Source organism: Polyodon spathula, chromosome 3 (genome assembly GCF_017654505.1).
Source record: "Polyodon spathula isolate WHYD16114869_AA chromosome 3, ASM1765450v1, whole genome shotgun sequence".
Taxonomy (NCBI): Eukaryota; Metazoa; Chordata; class Actinopteri; order Acipenseriformes; family Polyodontidae; genus Polyodon; species Polyodon spathula.
The window spans coordinates 35,098,605-35,117,452 of NC_054536.1; positions in this window are offsets into that span (position 1 = coordinate 35,098,605).

Consider the following 18,848-nt stretch of genomic DNA (forward strand, 5'->3'; position numbering starts at 1 on the left):
GAAAAGAAGAGCCCTTTGTGTGGACCTTTGAGCGCCAGAAGGCATTCTCTTGAATGAATAGCGTACTGTTGGTGAGCACGTAGTGGCATACTACAACTGGTTGCTCAGCAAGGCAGAACGCCGCTACTATGTCACATGAAGAGAGCTCCTGCCAGTGGTTGAGTCGGCCCGCCATTTTCGCCACTACCTCTGTGGACTCAATTTTACAATCCGGATGGATCACGCCGCCCTACAATGGCTATTGACATTCCGACAGCCGGAGGGACAGGTTCCCCGCTAGATAAAACAGTTGCAGGCCTTTCAATACGCAATACAACACCAGGCAGGAGAAAGTCATACCAACACAGATACCCTGTCCCGTCGGCCATGTGCATCTGAGGGCTGTGCACACTGCAGCAGAAAGGAGGAATGGGAGGCAGCATTGTCCAAGGGGGAGGAAGAGTGATGCTGTGTGGTGGTACCGAAGGAGAGGGCAGAGTGGAGGAGGTCCCAGTAAGATGATCCTGATTTGCGTCCAGAGAAGTAGTGGCTGGAGGACCATCAGAGGCCCACGTGGGAGGAGGTAGCTCGGCACTCTCTCTCCCGACCTGTGATGTCTAGGTATTGCCCACCACATTATTTCACTTGCCTACCAATTTTCCGGGGTGTTAAAAGAGTGCACACACTGAAAGCTTCACGCAAGCGTTGCTAACTGCTGCCCTGCTCGTATTGCACATCTTTTTTAGAATGAACTGCACCTACTTCAGTCGCAGAATGGTAATGATAGGCATTCTGTGATATTTCCATGATGTGGACGTATTCGAGGAGTCTCTTGTCATTACGCATGTCGTATAAGAACCACTAGCACCCCCCTATTGGCCACTTTCTTAAACATCTACTTGGTTCTACACAACTAAATAACCTACATCCGAGGGGCTGTAACTTGCCTGAATTAAGCAAGAACAAAATTGGGTCCACTGGTCTCTGGGCTGTTTCAGGTCTGCTGGGTTCCTTCCGGACTGGTAAGGCACCAAAGTTAAAAATAAGTAAAGCATTGGAGTGGAGAAATTATTTATTTTTCTTTAAGCATTTAAACAATTCCAGCTGACAGTGGATCTTGTCATTTTATAGCTCAAGTTAGAGTTTTTTTTTTTTAAATATTTTAGCTTTTTTTTCCTCATAAAGCCCAATATCTATTCTCTTGATTATATTTAGAAATGTTCTCTTGATTTTTTTTGTTCATTAAAATAATAAAAAAAAGAAGAAAAAAAAGTTACCTAAAATTGAAAAAAATAAAATAAATTAATATCTGAAAATCAGAACCCCACCAAGTAGGCCTACATTATCTAGCTGCCTTTGTAAAGTAGTTTCTCAGTTGGGGGTCCATGATTATTGGGTTTGAAAAGGTGTCTGTTAACAAAAAAGTGAGAACCTCTTAACTAAGACACTCAGTTTAAGTTTACATTTATGGTTTTTTTTTTTCAGTATTATCCTCAGCGTAATAATATAATATAGACAATGATGATCACAAATGATTGAACTTTGCTATGGAAACTGTTAATTTTTTTTTTCAAAACTCACATAAATACATATCTTAATGTTTGTATCTTGTTATGGTAGCTCAAATTCTGGAGGTGTGTCATATGGCTTATTAAAATGGACAGTTTGTGAAGGTAGCCCATTTAGAGGGGAGGCTCACACCAGCGTTACAGGTAGGGGACATTATAGGGCAGTGCCGCCCTAGGGTGCCATATTTATATAGGGGTGCATTATATATACTGCTGTTTACAAGGAAACCGCTATTCAACAAACCAGAACTAGTTCACTGGTGTGCAGCCCAAGCAGGTTGCCAGATTGGGGGAAATCATGAGGGAAAAATAGGGGGAAGTATTTTTCAGATAAGGGGCTCAGCTAAAAATGGGGGATTTTATGTCTTCTGTAGTGATCTCCTTAGTACTTTTCCATAGTGTTCTCATGATCTTTTAAAAATATTAACCTTGTTTTATGACAGTGACGGCCTACTGCAGTAGCCAATAGTAAATGCCTTTACCCGTCCCGCCTTACACTTGACTCCTCCACCATCCACACACGTACACTCCTCCACCGCATTGAATATAGTAGATGGGTAACTAAAGGTAAAGTAGTGGATAAGAGGTTCTACACTAACGGTGAGGCAATACCAACAGTGTTTGAGAAGCCTGTGAAAAGTCTTGGGAGATGGTATGATGGGGTCTTAAAGGACACAGTTCGTGTGGGAGAAATGAGACAACAAGCAGCGCGAAGGTTGAATAGCATAGACAGCAGCGCTTTAACGGGCAAACTTAAACTCTGATGCTTTCAATTTGGTCTACCATCAACACAGAACCTTCATCTATGGGTAGGAGAGGATCCGTGGTGTCCTTTGTGTTCATCGCCAGCTACATTAAGACACATTTTGACAGGGTGTAAGGTGGGTCTTAGCCAAGGACGGTTTACTTGGCATTGTAACAATATTTTTTTTTTATACTGAAGTTTAAATAATGCAAGCACTTGCTCCCCCTAGTGTTCTTTGTTAGTTAGGGGTTGATCTTTATATTCTTGCCTGAGCTGATTGTTCTTGCAGCAGGTGCCTGTGTTGAGCCCCTTGGTTTGTTTTTAGGAAACCCCATTTAGAAATATGGAGACACAATGTGAGGTACAGGGAGGGAATGTTTGAGGCCTCTCTTGTAAAATACACCTTTTGGGTCCAGGTATTGCAAGGTTAATAAAAAAAGAAGAATAAAATACAACTTTTTGTAAAAATTCTTTGAAAGTCTTTTAGCTAATTAACATTTACATTTTTTTTCTTTGATACTTTTTCCTTTTTGGCTGTTCTTGGTTTTTGTGGATGGATTGTGTTGTTGGTGTTATGTACTAGTTCGGTTTTATTTTTGGACTATAACAAAACGAGTGAGATCAAACCAGCATTATTTTTCTATTTTGGTTATTCCCACCTTTATGGAAGTTGGACTAATGATTATTTCAAATTGAGATACTATGTGATTCTAAATGATTTGGCTGTGTATAGTATACTACTTCAATGTTATCTCTTAAACCTGTATATTTAACAAACCTTGGACTTTGGACTTTTTGGGTTGATTTGTTTGTTTATAGTTTTTTTTTTATTATTATTTTTGGAAATGTACCCAATTGTGCCATTATTGAAAAGGTTATTGTAATCTTTGCTGTTGTTTGAACAATATATTATTTTGTTTTGTTATTGTTATTACTATTTGTTGACTGGATTATTTATTAAATTGTTTATTTTTTGATTACTGACGATTTAAGCTGGATTGTTACAGCGTCATGACCAGGTGCTGAGATGTTTGGCATTAATATTGGAAGACAAGCACAGCATGACCAACAGATTGCCACCAATTCCATCCATTTATGACACACAAAGAACAACATTCCTCCATCCAGGGACAACTCGTCTATGGCAACCGGAAGCTGCTAGAGACTGGAAAATGCTGGCAGATGTTGGACAATGACTTATTTTCCCACCTGAGATTGTCTGGATCAGCACACCTTGTTCACCTCATTCAGGAATTAACAGTGCCATGGGAGGATGCTGTGGATGAGGCGTATGAAAGGAAGAACTTTGGTACACTCAACTGGCTGCTGAAGTGCAACAGAGAGGATGGAGAGTCCAGGTTTACCCAATGGAGGAGGGTAGTAGAGGATTTGAGGCACACTCCAACACTTGGTTTCTCAGAGACATCGGATTCAGTGGTCAAGAGTTGCGATGCATAGTGAAGAACTTATTTGAAGCAGCAGCGAGGAGCAGCAACTGGCTCTGGTGGAGATGAAAAGATTCTGGTTGGGGACCTCAAACATCATAGAAAGAAAGCAATATCGATGTAAAGGAAGGTAAGTAAGCTGGGCTTAGCTGAGTGGGGGACGGAGGAGGGTGATGCTGGGATGCCAGAATCACTGTCGAGCCCTCTTAAGGTGTCGTGGGCTAATTGACGAAACATCAAGGATGGAAGGTGGCCAATTGAAGACCCCGGAGAAGTACCCTACTCAGCTGAGTCCAGACGGTTGTCATGCTGATACGGTAGGTAGGCCATATTGTGGTTGATCCCTGGAGCCAGCATTGTAGCTGTTTTGTGTGCTGATGCGCCAAGGAGGCAAAATAGGCAGATCCCTGGAGCCAACGTTATACTTCAGCCATCAACACTAAGCAGAAGGATATCTACATCATTAGATGGATCACATTAGTTTATAGTAAAATAAGCTATGTCTCAGTTAGTGCTTATCTTGGTGAGAGCTGACTCCAATATCAGCATGAAATTATTATTATAAAATAACTGTGGTAGAGAATCATTGACATTTAAAGAAAATCCAAACTTAAACTTTATTTTTTTAACAAATCAACAAACAAACATACGACAGTTGCTTCATTAAAAAAAAAAAAAAAATCTGCATTCATGGTTTAGTTAATTTTAACAATGCCTCATAAATAATGATAGTTTACTGAATCTAAAAACACTGACAAAGTACAGAAAATATACAGGAGTCATTAACGCTTTAATCAGCCTTTTCTATGTCTTCAAGGTTGTCAGTCAGTGAAGTCAGGAAGTGTCCTGGATGTTAAATATATCTTGCAGTGGAGGGGACAAGATTGCAAGAGCTTTTAACCACCCACACATATAATGTCTGAAGGGTGCTGCTGCTCAGTGTGAAGGGTGCTGCTGCTCAGTGTGGAGGGTGCTGCTGCTCAGTGTGAGGGTGCTGCTGCTCAGTGTGGAGGGTGCTGCTGCTCAGTGTGAGGGTGCTGCTGCTCAGTGTGAAGGGTGCTGCTGCTCAGTGTGAAGGGTGCTGCTGCTCAGTGTGAAGAGTGCACTTGTTTTTGATCCACTCTTGGGGGAATGCTGGATAGGCTGACCCTCATTTCATGGGAAGGTTGCATCCTGGCACGATATTTGTTCTTCATTGCAGTCAAAGTTGAAAAGGCTGATTCGCATAAGTAGGTTGTAGAAAAGGGAACAAGCACTTTTAGAGCCTCCAAAGCCAGAGTTGGGTATTCTGAATGAACGTGTACCCAAAATGTGCCAAGGGCATTTGGGTCTTGAAGAAACTGAAGCTGAAAGGTCTTATCTGAAGACAACAAACCCAGTCCATTTCTTCATCTTTGACATCTGGAAATGGTTTTGCAAAACAATGGAAACAGAAAACTCCACTTTCAACACAAGATTTCCAGAGTTTCAGTTTCTTTTGAAAGGTGGCAGTTTTGTCTTTGGTATTTCATAGTTATTGCCAAGGTATTTCACCAAGGGACATCCTTGCTCACTCAGAAATGCCTTCAGCTTTTCTTTAAGTTCAAGAAGATGGTTGAACACCTTTCCCCGGGACAACCATCTAACTTCGGCATGGAATAACAGATGCTGGTGCTCCGCTCCCATTTACTCACACAAGACAGAAACAACCGAGAGCTCAGAGCCCTGTCTTAATTGTGTTTACCATTTTGATTACAGTCATTAAAACGTCATGCAGTTCTGGTTGCATTTGCTTGCTTGCGAGTGCCTCGTGATGCAAAAAGTAATGGGTCATTGTGGCATTGCCCACCACTTCCTTCACTCTCGCCGTTAACTCACTGTGTTTACCTATCATCGCTGCTGCACTGTCCGTGCACAATCCAACACACCTTTCCCCAGTGCTGGAGTCGAGTCCACTATAGCTGAGTCCAAGTCAAGACCAGGACCAGGACTATTCCAGTCCGAGTCCAAGATCGAGTCCCTGAAGTATGAGTCTGAGTCAAGACCAAGTCCTTGAGTCCTGCAAAAATGTACATGCTGGATATTTGGAAAGTAATAATTGAGAATAATTACTAGTACTACTATTAATAATAATCAGTGGCAGCTGGTGAACTTTGAGAGGGATGGGGTGTCAGAGAACCAACCATCACCCCCCCATATTTCACCTGTCCCACATACACGTATAACATCAGACCGGTCTCGAGTCCTGCAGAACTGCTTTTCCCATTGAAGGCCCTCTGATTTTATGTAGTCATCCAGACACTCAAAAATTGTGCTACCGGTTGTTTTTTCCTTAAGCTCTTCGCAAAATAAAAAAAAATCTTCAGTGATCTGACCTTGCCACACGTACCGCGCAAAGACCAGGAGCTGGGTACATTTAGCACTGTCTGTACTTTCATCAACTTGCAGTGCAAACATGCAACTCTCACGAAGCCGCTCTCTGAGCTGTACACTTATATCCCCAGACATTTCTTCAAAATGTTTTTGTACTGTATTTTTTGACAGTGGGACTAATCCAATCTTTTGTGCGGCCTCCTTAGCATTTGTTCTACAATGTCCATGCAGGCAGGTAATATCAAATCCTCACCGATTGTATGAGGCTCTTTCGATCTGGCGATTCGCAGTGATGCAGCATATGGTGCTTTGAGGGCTTTTTCTGGAACAAGGTGTCGAGCAGTTAAATTCCAATTTAATTTTGAAGGCTTCATGCTTTCCTTTGCAAGGGTTTCAAGACATATCACACACTTAAGTAGTTGGGTCGCTTTCAGGCCCACACGGAATAAAACCAAACTCAATGTTGTTTTCATTGTATTTCCTTGAACAATGTTCGCTTTTTTTGCCAGGCTGAGGCAACAAACTTGAGCTTTGCTCTTTTGATCAGAATTGTTTTAAAAAGCCATTCTACCATCAAAACGAAATGTTTTTTGGATAACTTTGTGACAGGGTGAGGTTTCCCCTGTCACATTATTGGCATTAATGTTGTTGTTTGGGTGGTGGTTTGGCTGGGATAGGATTGAAATTCTTTTTGGTCCCCTCCATTCCAGCCTTGAGATAATGTGACTGAAATGGAGGAAACCAGCCCTTTGACTGGTTGGCCAATAAACACTTGTTTTTATCAATGAAATGAACTAATTGATTTACCTATAAGGCAGTGTAACAGGGAGAGATCTGTGCTGGCGTGTTCACGGGCTGCAGGAAGAGGGCGGCAGTCGCCCAACAGCCGCCTGTGAGTCATGGCAATGACACGGGGAGGTGGGAAAGGGTGTGTGTGGACTTTTCCCCTCTCTGAATGGCTGGGAGGCGGGTCTTGGGTGATTGTTGGCCCTATAAAATGACGCTCTGTTGTTTCCTCAGGTCTGCCCACTTAGACGCACCAAGAGTGCGGAAGCTTTGATTCAGGACCGGGAATCAGCCGGGAGAAAATAAACTCACAGCGAGAAAGAGAGAGAGCGGGGAACCCTTGGGCAGACCCCGGCTTATTGTGAAAGAACAGGCTAGATAGCCGACAGAGTAGGACGGTGATCCGGGTCGTGCGGGTAGCGGCGACCGGGATAACGCTGCCGAGTGCAGCACCTTTTTTATTTGTAGTTTTATTACTGTTTTATTTTCCCTTGTTCTTTTCGCCTTCTGTTTTCATTATTATTTCTTTGAGCACCTGCGAGTGCATTTGCTGTTCGGGTACCGGCTGTGGTATTTCCGTGGTGCTGTCTATCATCGTTGATAGGCAGCCCACGGTCAACAGTGCCCTCTGCCGGAGAGAAATAAGAACCGGTCTAAAATAAAACTGGGCACCTGTGTGGTGTTTCCAAATACACCTGTCTGTCTCCTGGTCAGTGAATTACCCACACCCCTTCCACACGTGGTGTCAGAAGTGGGATTCACTGGCACTGCCCCAAGCAGTGCAACTATAGAAGGAGCAGACTAGCGATGGATGCGACTCAGTTTGCCGCAATGATGGACCTCCTGCGCCAGACGCTCACCACGGCAGTACAGGGGGCGGCTAGACCCGCAGCTCCAGACCACTCCATCCAGAGACCCACCAAAATGACGGCCGAGGATCGACCAGACACCTACTTGGAGGTGTTCGAGGCTATGGCGATCTCGGCCGGATGGCCCCAAGCCCAGTGGGCTAGCTATGTGTTGCCCCAACTCACCGGGGAGGCTCAAGCAGCTGCGAGGACGCTGTCCCCGGAGCACATGTTGGATTACCCTCGGCTGAAGGCAGCCATCCTAAATCGTGTGGGGGCCACACCGGAGGGCTACCGGAAGAAATTCCGGGAGGAGCAGTTTGCGGCAGGGGAACACCCACGCGCCCACCGGCTGAAGGATTACCCAAAATGATCGTGGTGGAGCGCTTCCTGGAGTGTCTAGCCTCGGGACCTCGGCTGTGGGTCCAGCGGCAGGCACCAGACACGCTGGACCGGGCGGTCGAACTTGCCGAGCAGTACAGCGGAGCCAACGCCTGCGAAACTGCCCGGGAGGAGTGTGGCTACTGGATCGTCCCCTCAACTGGCCCCGGAAAGGGCGAAGGGACTGGGGGGAAGGGGTAGTCCAGGATTTGGTCGGGGGGTGCCGGCGGGAGCTCCCGGCCCGAGTACTGGGGCAGGGTGGGGATACCCACGGGCTGCTGCAGTGTCGGACCGGGGTCTCACGCGGACGCCTTATCCCCCCTTTTATGGCTCCAGTGTTTTCCCCTCTTTCCAAAACTTTGGGGAGAGAAACCAGCCCACCGAGGTGTTGGACGTGCAGGGAGGTGGGCCACCTCTCCCGGGACTGCCCCGTGATGGAGTGTGACCTCAGCCGACCAGGTAAGCACGTTCAATTACCTCAGTCGCTTCAGCACACGGGTTTTGTTATTCCTGTGACAGTGGATGGTACAAAAACCCAGGCTCTCCTGGACTCAGGGTGTGGTCAGTCTCTAGTACAGGAGAGCCTAATCTCACCGGGGCATAAACGTATATTGGGACGGGTGCATATTAAATGTATTCATGGGGATGTCCGCTCCTATCCCAAGATAAATGTGTGTATGACTATTGGCCAGCAGGTGACGCAGGTGCAGGTAGGATTATGTCCTCGATTGCCGGTACCAGTAGTTCTGGGACGGGACTGTGAGCAGTTTAAAGATTGGTTGGCTGCTCTGACAGCCCCGTCTTCTTTATTGGCTAAGAAAGAGGAAGTAATTGGAGAGATTTTTCCCTTTCGCGATCCAGAATGGTTTTGCCATAGATTTAAACCCCGTAAAACTAAACGGGAGCGTCGGATCGCTAAGAATGAGGGCTGGCAATGGAGGGAGTCGGAGAAGTTTCAGGTGGGGGCGGTTGGTGAAGAGTCCGGGGGGGAGGTTGCGGAGCCAGCGCAGGGGTCTGGCTCGGCTGCCTCTGCTCGGGACCGACCTGACCCCGAGTTGGAAGCCATGGGAGCTGATTTCTTAGCTCGCTCCCGTGACTTCCGACTCGAGCAAGGGCGTGACGACGTGCTGGGCAGGCTCTTTGACCAAGCAGCGGTGGTTAATGGTCGGGTGGTCGAGCCCAGACGCGCCGCCACGTACCCCCACTTTGAAATTGATCGAGACCTACTGTACCGTGTTGATAAATTACCCCAGACCGGTGAAGTGCGTCATCAGTTGCTCATTCCTCAGCCCTTTAAGGAGGATTTGTTGCAGCTGGCTCACGCTATTCCCCTGTCTGGTCATTTGGGAAGGGATAAAACTAAAGCAAGGCTTGTGTCACGGTTCTTCTGGCTGGGGCTGGATGGCGATGTTAAGCGGTTTTGTGAGCGTTGTGGGGAATGTCAGAAGGCCAGCCCTAGAGCCGTTCCACGAGCCCCTCTGGTGCCTTTGCCCCTAGTGGAAGCTCCGTTTGAGCGTATTGGGATGGACATAGTTGGGCCACTAGAAAGGAGTGCGGCAGGATACACCCACCTACTTGTCATTCTGGATTACGCTACGCGTTATCCAGAGGCAATTCCCCTCCGATCTATGTCCGCTAAGTCTGTTGCCAACGAGCTTGTGAAGGTTTTCTCCCGGGTGGGGATTCCCAAAGAGATACTAACCGATCAAGGCACCAATTTTATGTCCCGGCTAATCCGCGGAACATGTAAGCTTTTGGGAATTAAGACCATTAGGACCTCGGTGTTTCATCCTCAGACCGACGGTTTGGTGGAACGCTTTAATAAGACCCTTAAGAACATGTTGCGCAGATTTATTCGTAGTGATGTGCGTTACTGGGACCAGCTGATTCCTCCCCTTCTCTTTGCGATCAGAGAGGTTCCCCAGGCTTCTACGGGGTTTTCACCATTCGAGCTGCTGTATGGGCGGAGACCCCGGGGCGTGCTCGATCTGGTCAGAGAGATGTGGGAGGAGCAGCAGGACAATTCGACCAATACCGTCCGGTATGTGTTGGACCTGCGCAAACGTCTTGAGTCTGTTGGGAAATGGGCGCATGACAATTTGCAGCAGGCGCAGCACAGACAGGAGACTCAGTATAACCGAGGAGCCCGGTTGCGCACATTTCAGCCGGGGGATAAGGTACTTCTGTTATTACCCAGTTCTGAGTCAAAACTCTTGGCTAAGTGGCAAGGACCCTTTGAGGTTACACGCCAGGTTGGGAAGGTGGACTATGAGATCTGCCAGCCGGAGCGACGGACAGAGAAACACATTTATCATATTAATCTCTTAAAGCCTTGGTTACAACCAGAGGCGTTGTTAGTGGCGCATGCAGATGACGTCACGGACCTGGGACCTGATCTTTCTGTGTTGGCAAGAAAAGGATCGGTACAGATTGCTGAGAATCTGACACCAACGCAGAAATGTCAGGCTCACGGTCTGGTGGCGGAGTTTCCTGACGTGTTCTCTTCCGTCCCGGGGCAGACTCGAGTAGCCCATCATCACATTGATATTGAGCCGGGGGCGCTAGTTCGCCAGAGGCCGTACCGTATACCTGAGCGTAAAAGACAGGTAATAAAAGCGGAAATTGACGAAATGCTGAGACTGGGGGTAATAGAAGAGTCCCAAAGTGACTGGAACAGTCCAATCGTTTTAGTCGATAAGCCAGACGGGTCAACTCGATTTTGCATTGATTTCAGACGAATCAATGAGAAATCGAAATTTGACGCTTATCCGATGCCCCGAGTAGATGAGTTGCTGGAGCGTCTAGGCACGGCTCATTTTATGACGACACTGGATTTAACGAAGGGGTACTGGCAGATACCCCTGACTCCGGAATCTAGAGAGAGGACGGCGTTTTCGACTCCCTTCGGGTTATACCAATTCAGGACCATGCCCTTTGGGTTGCACGGAGCCCCCGCCACTTTCCAGCGGATGATGGATCGCATCTTGCGGCCCCATCAGCAGTACGCCGCTGCTTACATAGATGACGTGGTTATCCACAGTGAGGATTGGCCGAGTCATCTGTGTAAGGTAGCGGCGGTGCTGCAATCCTTGTGGGAGGCGGGGCTCACTGCTAACCCAAAGAAGTGTGCCATTGGGAAGAGTGAGTCGGAGTATTTGGGGTATCGAGTAGGGGGCGGCCAGATCAGACCGCTAGTTGCTAAGGTGAAAGCCTTGGCTGACTGGCCGGTTCCTACAACCAAAACCCAGGTGCGCTCTTTCTTGGGACTAGCGGGCTATTATAGAAAGTTCATCCCGAGTTTCGCTACGCTCGCTGCTCCCTTGACAGACCTCACCCAGAAGGCTGCCCCAAATACGGTTCAGTGGACGGAGTCGTGCCAGAGGGCCTTTCTTGCCTTGAAGCGGAGGCTGTGTAGTAAGCCAGTACTATGCAGCCCGGATTTTGGTAAGAGGTTCACCCTGCAGACGGATGCGTCAGAGACAGGTCTCGGGGCAGTGTTGTCTCAGGAGGTTCGGGGAAGCGAGCACCCGGTCCTGTATATCAGCAGGAAGCTCCTTCCCCGCGAGAAAAATTATAGCACCATCGAGAAGGAGTGTCTCGCGGTAAAATGGGCAGTCGAGTCACTCCGGTACTACCTCCTTGGGCGACACTTCACCCTGGTTACAGATCATGCCCCCTTAGCGTGGCTTCACCGGATGAAAGATAGCAACGCCAGAATCACACGGTGGTACTTGGCCTTGCAGCCCTATGCCTTCAGGGTAGTCCACCGAGCAGGAAAGCTGCATCAAAACGCAGACTTTTTCTCTCGGGAAGGCATGGGGGTGTAAGATTTTCGAATGAACCGGTGGTGTCATTCTGAGGGGAAGGATATGTAACAGGGAGAGATCTGTGCTGACTCTGCTGGCGTGTTCACGGGCTGCAGGAAGAGGGCGACAGTCGCCCAACAGCCACCTGTGAGTCATGGCAATGACACAGGGAGGTGGGAAAGGGTGTGTGTGGACTTTTCCCCTCTCTGAATGGCTGGGAGGTGGGTCTTGGGTGATTGTTGGCCCTATAAAATCAGTTTCCTCAGGTCTGCCCACTTAGACGCACCAAGAGTGCGGAAGCTTTGATTCAGGACCGGGAATCAGCCGGGAGAAAAATAAAGATTCACAGCGAGACAGAGAGAGAGAGCGGGGAACCCTTGGGCAGACCCCGGCGTATTGTGAAAGAGCAGGCTAGATAGCCAAAAGAGTAGGACGGTGATCCGGGTCGTGCGGGTAGCGGCGACCGGGATAACGCTGCCGAGTGCAGCACCTTTTTATTTGTAGTTTTATTACTGTTTTATTTTCCCTTGTTCTTTTCGCCTTCTGTTTTCATTATTATTTCTTTGAGCACCTGCGAGTGCATTTGCTGTTCGGGTACCAGCTGTGGTATTTCCGTGGTGCTGTCTATCATCGTTGATAGGCAGCCCACGGTCAACAGTGCCCTCTGCCGGAGAGAAATAAGAACCGGTCTAAAATAAAACTGGGCACCTGTGTGGTGTTTCCAAATACACCTGTCTGTCTCCTGGTCAGTGAATTACCCACACCCCTTCCACAGGCAGGTATTTATAAAAGGTTGCTGTCAGCCAGAGGAGGGGAAGATCTGATGACACACTTGAGGAGTGTTGCTTGGTGCCTGAGCTACACGGTATAGCTCCCTGTGTTAACAACCTTTTGATTTTCATGTTTTGTTTTATCATTGGTTTGTTGTAAGTAAATGTGTTTTGAAATCTCCTTCTTTGTTAAAGAGTTTCCACTGTTCCCTATGTTTACCAGTCTGACCATCAGCTGACCTGTCCCATTTCAGTTTTTTGTAAAATGTTACCATTATAATGAAAATGGCATGTAAAAAGGAGAGTGTAACTTAAAGATAAGTACATGTACAACAAAAAGGATCAGCTACATAGATAGTGTATAAAATACGATTCAGGGGATCCTATCTTATATGGATAATTCCACAGTTTTAAGAAGTATTTTATAATTTGTAAGTACCATAGTTGCAAAAACGGTGATGTCTGTCGATTTTCTAAGAGGAAGAAGTATGGTCAGAGTAATTTGTGATTCAATTAAAGGTTACAGTCCTTAGTCCATGAATCTGGATTAGAGTTTCTTGTGAGCAAAGAAGCAATTAAAAGTCCCCTGGTTGGAGTGCCTCCTGCTATGAGTTATTTATTAAACAGCTCATTACTAGAAATGCAGAATTATTGCTAAACTTAAAAATGTACTGCAATGTCTGGGGAAAGGATTAAGAATTTAACAACGGATGTTACATGGTGAGATTAAGGAATATAGACAGCGTCTTTTAACATCTTCCAGAAGGCTGCATTCTATGACAAAACTATAGAGAAATATCCCCTAGTAAATGACTTAATCTCATTATTTCCATTATGTTAATGGTCAAAACAGTGATGCTCTTGAAGGTACTGTCATTATAAAGTATATTTATGGTGACAACATGAACTTTGATTTAATTCAGGCCTATGTTTTGAAATGTAACTAGTACATGCACATATTTGCAACATGTACGTGTTATGCTAATTCCACAAGTCAGAACCAGGTCTCACATGTGCAGTTTTAAATGTTAAATCCAACATGTATTGCCATTAAATCTATTATGGTACCTATTATGGCAAAAAGACTGCTGAGGAAGGTGGTCTCCTGACCTCTCCCCCCTTCTTCATAGCCGGCAGCTCCCTCTGGTGGGGCTCTGGCCACGCTGACCCCTGCAGCCAAGCAGAGACCCTGGTGAAGCAGAGCCGGAGGCTGCAGGCGAAGGCAGCAGCGGACCTTTGGGAGAAGAACTCGGGAAGGGAGCTCCTGGCCATAGAGGCGGCAGAGGGAGCTCTGCTTCTTCCTCGCATCCTGCCACCAGTGGCTCCATAGGCAATGTAGAGACAGAGCAACCCCTGGCGATGCGGAGCGGCTGGCAACCCCAGGCGATGCGGAGAGGCAGGCAACCCCAGGCGATGCGGAGCGGCAGACAACCCCAGGAGATGCGGAGCGGCAGGCAACTTTGGGCGATGCGTGGCAGGCATCCTTGGGCGAAGCGCGGCAGGCATCCTTGGGTGAAGCGAGGCAGGCATCCTTGGGCGAAGACGTGAAGGGAGTCAGGACAAGCTGGGATGTGGGTTTTGGCCCTCTTCTCGGCCACTGCGGCTGGGCGGTTCTTCCCCTTGCTTCCTATGCAAGGGCTGCTGATGGCAGCCAGCATCTAGTCCTGGTCCTTCTGGTGCAAGGAGAAGCAGCTCCTGCTCCTCTACCCCTGATGGTGATGGAGGCAGAGGCAGCTCCAGCTCCTCTCCTCATGATGGCGGGGGAAGTGATACCAGCAGGCATCCGTCCTCTGCTGGTGGAAAGGGACCCAGCAGACATTCACCCTCTGCTGGTGGATGGGGACCCAGCAGGCATTCACCCTGGCAAAGGAGGTGGGAGCGTTGTGTAGTCTATTCTTGTTACAGGGGACTGATGTGGCTCTCTCTCTATTGCAAGGGACTGGTGAGGCTCTCCCTCACTTACAGGAGACTGGTGCAGCTCTCCCTCACTTGCAGGGAACAGCAGAGCTTCTCCCTGTCACTCTGGAGACAGTGGTGGGACCTCTCCCTCTGGCGCTGGAGATGGCTACTCTCTCTCTGGCTCTGGAGGCGAAACCAGCAGGCATTCTTCCTCTGCTGGTGAAGATGGGAGCTGCAAGTAGTCTACCTTCAGCCCAATGAGGGTGCAGGTAGGCGTGGCTCCTCCCACTTGAAATACAACCTGCTGGGGCAGTCCCATATTTGCATCCAAGTAGTTGATCACCACAGCTGCTGGGTTCACAAAGGGCACTGGGTAGTAGTGTTGTTGCCAGCATTCCCAATGTTCCCCATCTCTGGCCCACAGCAGGTCAACAACCTGTGGGAGGTGCTCCCCGTTCCACTCCAGGTCCGACACCCAGTCCAGCATCTCCTCAGAGGATGGGAAAGGCTTTGTCCCCTCCCTCTTGGTCTGTGGATGCTCCGGGACCTCTCTCTTGGGCTGTGGACGTTCAGTCTCCTGCTCCTCAGGCTGTGGAGGTGAAATCAGTACAGACTCCTCCCTCTTGGGCTGTAAACGCACAGACTCCTCCCTTTTTGGCTATGGAGCTGGCATTCGCTTCCCCTTTTTTCTGTGGGCTGGTCTCGGGTCCTTCGGGTGAAGCCACTACTCTGCATCATCTACCTCTCCCCGATCGAGGGCCTTCAAAAAGAGAGGGTCTTCATAGGGGCATACATCCCGGAGGTGCCCATACTCCATGCAGAAGGTGCACCATGGAGCCCCTCCTTCCTTCAACTCCTCCTGGCGATTACGCCATAGCTGCCTTTCTTCCTCCCATCCCATTTTTTTTTTTTTTTCCGAAATGAATTTTTCACCTGAAGTATCCCTGGTCTGACTCTTGGATCCCCTGTTGTCTCGGTTCTGACACCATATGTAACAGGATGGCGTGTATGGTGACGTCAGACCCGGAAGAAACATTCAGTACTGCCAGGTAAAATGTGAATTGCGCTGTTGCACAGTTTAATCAATAAACAGAAAATAAAAGGTTGCAAGACAAACAAAACACAGGACACAGCACTGGTAGCCAAAACAAAGAGATGAAACTAAATGGACTAACACTAAACAAACAGTGGACTAACAGACAAACAAACATGGTGAGAGAAGACAGTGGACTAACAGACAAACAAACATGGTGAGTCAAGACAGTTCTAACTACGTTATTTTACTTTGTTTACTCTCCTTCTCCACAACCATTCTCCACTCACCGAACACACAACCCCAAGTGAGTAAAAACATGCTGCTTTTATGCAGCTGTACCGAGACTTGATTGCTAATCAGTCAATCAATTGGAGTCTCAGTACAACTGCACGTGAATTAATAAAGTGCAATTCCCTGTGCTCACATATTACTTTTTACTTGCACGTGAAGTGCTGTGCAATCCTTGTGCCTAAATACAAATATACATTTTAAACAACTCGTGTTCCACACACCCATTTATATCCCATGTACCAATGACTATACACCAACATTAACACACAACACGTAACATATAACATAAATAAGTAGCCGAGGGTCAGAGCACTTTGCCACAGGTTCAATCTGAGAGTCCTTCCCTGTGTACACTCTGAACCGATATGTGGACCCAGTGTAGCTCTCACAGTCTGCACAGTTTGATCCCATAACAGGCACGCTTTATGGGAATCTACTGCTTAAAGAGAATCCTCCCCTTGAACAGCTGGAGGGACTCATCCACAGATATATTTATGCTTCAGATGGTCTAGAAGTGGTTGTCATTTGAAGAGCCTGTCAAACTGAGGATGGTCCCTTGGGATAGATTTAGCATTGTCATTGAAATGTAAAAGCCTTAACAGTGACTGGAATTTGTCCCCAGCTCTTCCCTGAGGGGAAAAGTGGAGCAGAATGGATTAGGTTGGTGGACCAAAATAAATCAATTCTAGGTTTATTTCCTATTCCCGTTAGAAGAGATAAGCCGTTGGTACCGCTGGACTTTCTCCGCCAACGCAGTGTACCACTCCTCTCGTCGTCTCTCCTCAGCCTCATGTCTGCTGTCTAGCACCTCCAGCAATGCTGAAAGTGCTGTGTGATCCATAATGCCATATTCTGACACCACGTGTGGCAAAGTGGTTAATAGTGTGCAGGTGCAGGTGATTAACGAACAGGCAGACAATTGTTATTCAGGTGTAAAGGTTTGTTTTCATTTCTTTTATGTCCAGTGCCTGGCAGCAAAACAAACAATAAATAATAATGCAGGTAACTAATACAACAATGTGTATTACTTACATTATAATAATACTCCCGTTATTGTACATCCCAAAATAATACTCCCATTATTGTATCCCCACATTAAATACAAAACACATACACAAATCCATTTAGTGTGTGAATTAGTGCTTGTGGTACAAATACAATTTACTGTGATATGAGTACAGTGCTGTTCCGGGTTTGTGCTGGCCTCTCGCGACAGCCCTGGAAGGTGTTAGCTGTCTAGTGAATACAATCAAACAAATAGACAGAACAAAACAAACACTCACAATCATTCACAAAACACAGGTGCTTACGGGTCAATTTAATTTTATTATTATTATTTATTTTTAATTTTATTATTGCATTTTTGTATTTTTAATTTTGTACTGGGCAGTTGAGGTTATTTTGGGAAGTAAATGGCAAGAAGATGGCGTCGTGCAAAGGCTGTTGCTAACCTCCCAATGGAGTGATTTTGTGCCAGGTAACTGGCAGTAAATATAAACCAAGTGGCACTTCCTCCAGTGAGGAGAACACCAGTCGTCAGGAAGAGGAGCCTATAGAAACTGAACCTGAGCCCTGCCTGAACCCAGTACAGAAGATGGACCTGAACCAAGGGGTGTAGATTTCAGCCATTCTACCACTGGACCCCCCCAACATCTTGATAGCTGCAAATATCCCCTTTTTCTGGCACACCAGGTACCAGTGTGGACACAACTGGGTTTACCCCAATTAACTTCTTCCAGCTGTTCATCAATGATGACGTTTATGAATATATGGTGACCCAAATCAATTTGTATGATCAACAATATCTGGCTCAGCATGGGAACAACCTGGGGCCACATTGTAGGTGTGCAAGTGGGTCCTCACAAATGTTATTTAAATGATAAAGTTATGGAGCTTATCTCTTCTAATGGAAATAGGAGATAAACCTAGAATTGATTTATTTTGCTCCACAAACCTAATCCCTTCTGCTCCACTTTTCCCCTCCAGAAAGAGCGGGGACAAATGACAGTTACTGTTAAGGCTTTTACATTTCAATGACAATACTAAAGCTATCCCAAGGGACCATTTTCAGTTTGACAGGCTCTTCAAATGACAGCCACTTCTAGACCATCTGAAGCATAAATATATCTGTGGATGAGTCCCTCCAGCTGTTCTCTTTAAGCAGTAGATTTCCATAAAGTGTGCCTGTTATGGGATCAAACTGTACAGACTGTGAGAGCTACACTGGGTCCACTCATCGGTTCAGAGTGTACACAGGGAAGGACTCTTAGATTGAACCTGTGGCAAAGTGCTCTGACCCTCGGCTACTTATTTATGTTATATGTTACGTGTTGTGTGTTAATGTTGGTGTATAGTCATTGGTACATGGGATATTTGTACCACCTGGCTACCCCCCATGCAAAATTGCATGGGAGCTTGTCTTTCCCCTTCAGAATCTCGGCTACCATATGTATGTAGATAACTGACACAGGGATCCCTCGGTTTAGGGCATTATACACATCAGATACCATGCCTTGTGGTAAACTAAAACCCAACAGGGATTTCCACATCAATTTGTAACCAACAAACAGAGATGTGGAGAGATCAGCACTTTGTATTGTGAGGAACTGCTGGCAGTTAAATACACTGCCAAAAAAGATGTGCACCTCCTCATCGCCATCCACGATGAGGTCACTGTAGCACTTCCAGTGTGAGGTCAGGACACACAAACAAACAAGCCCAAGTGTGTCCTGGACTACAATAAATACATGGGAGGCGTGGATAGGTCAGACCAGATGCTGGAGCCACACAATGCTGCAAGGAAGACCATGGCATAGTACAAGAAGCTTGACATGTACATGGTCCAGATTTCAAACGCCTATGTGGTGTACCTAAGTACGGCACCAGAGAATCAGCTCGCATTTCTGGAATTTCAGACCTCTGTGATCTCCAGCCTTGTGTTT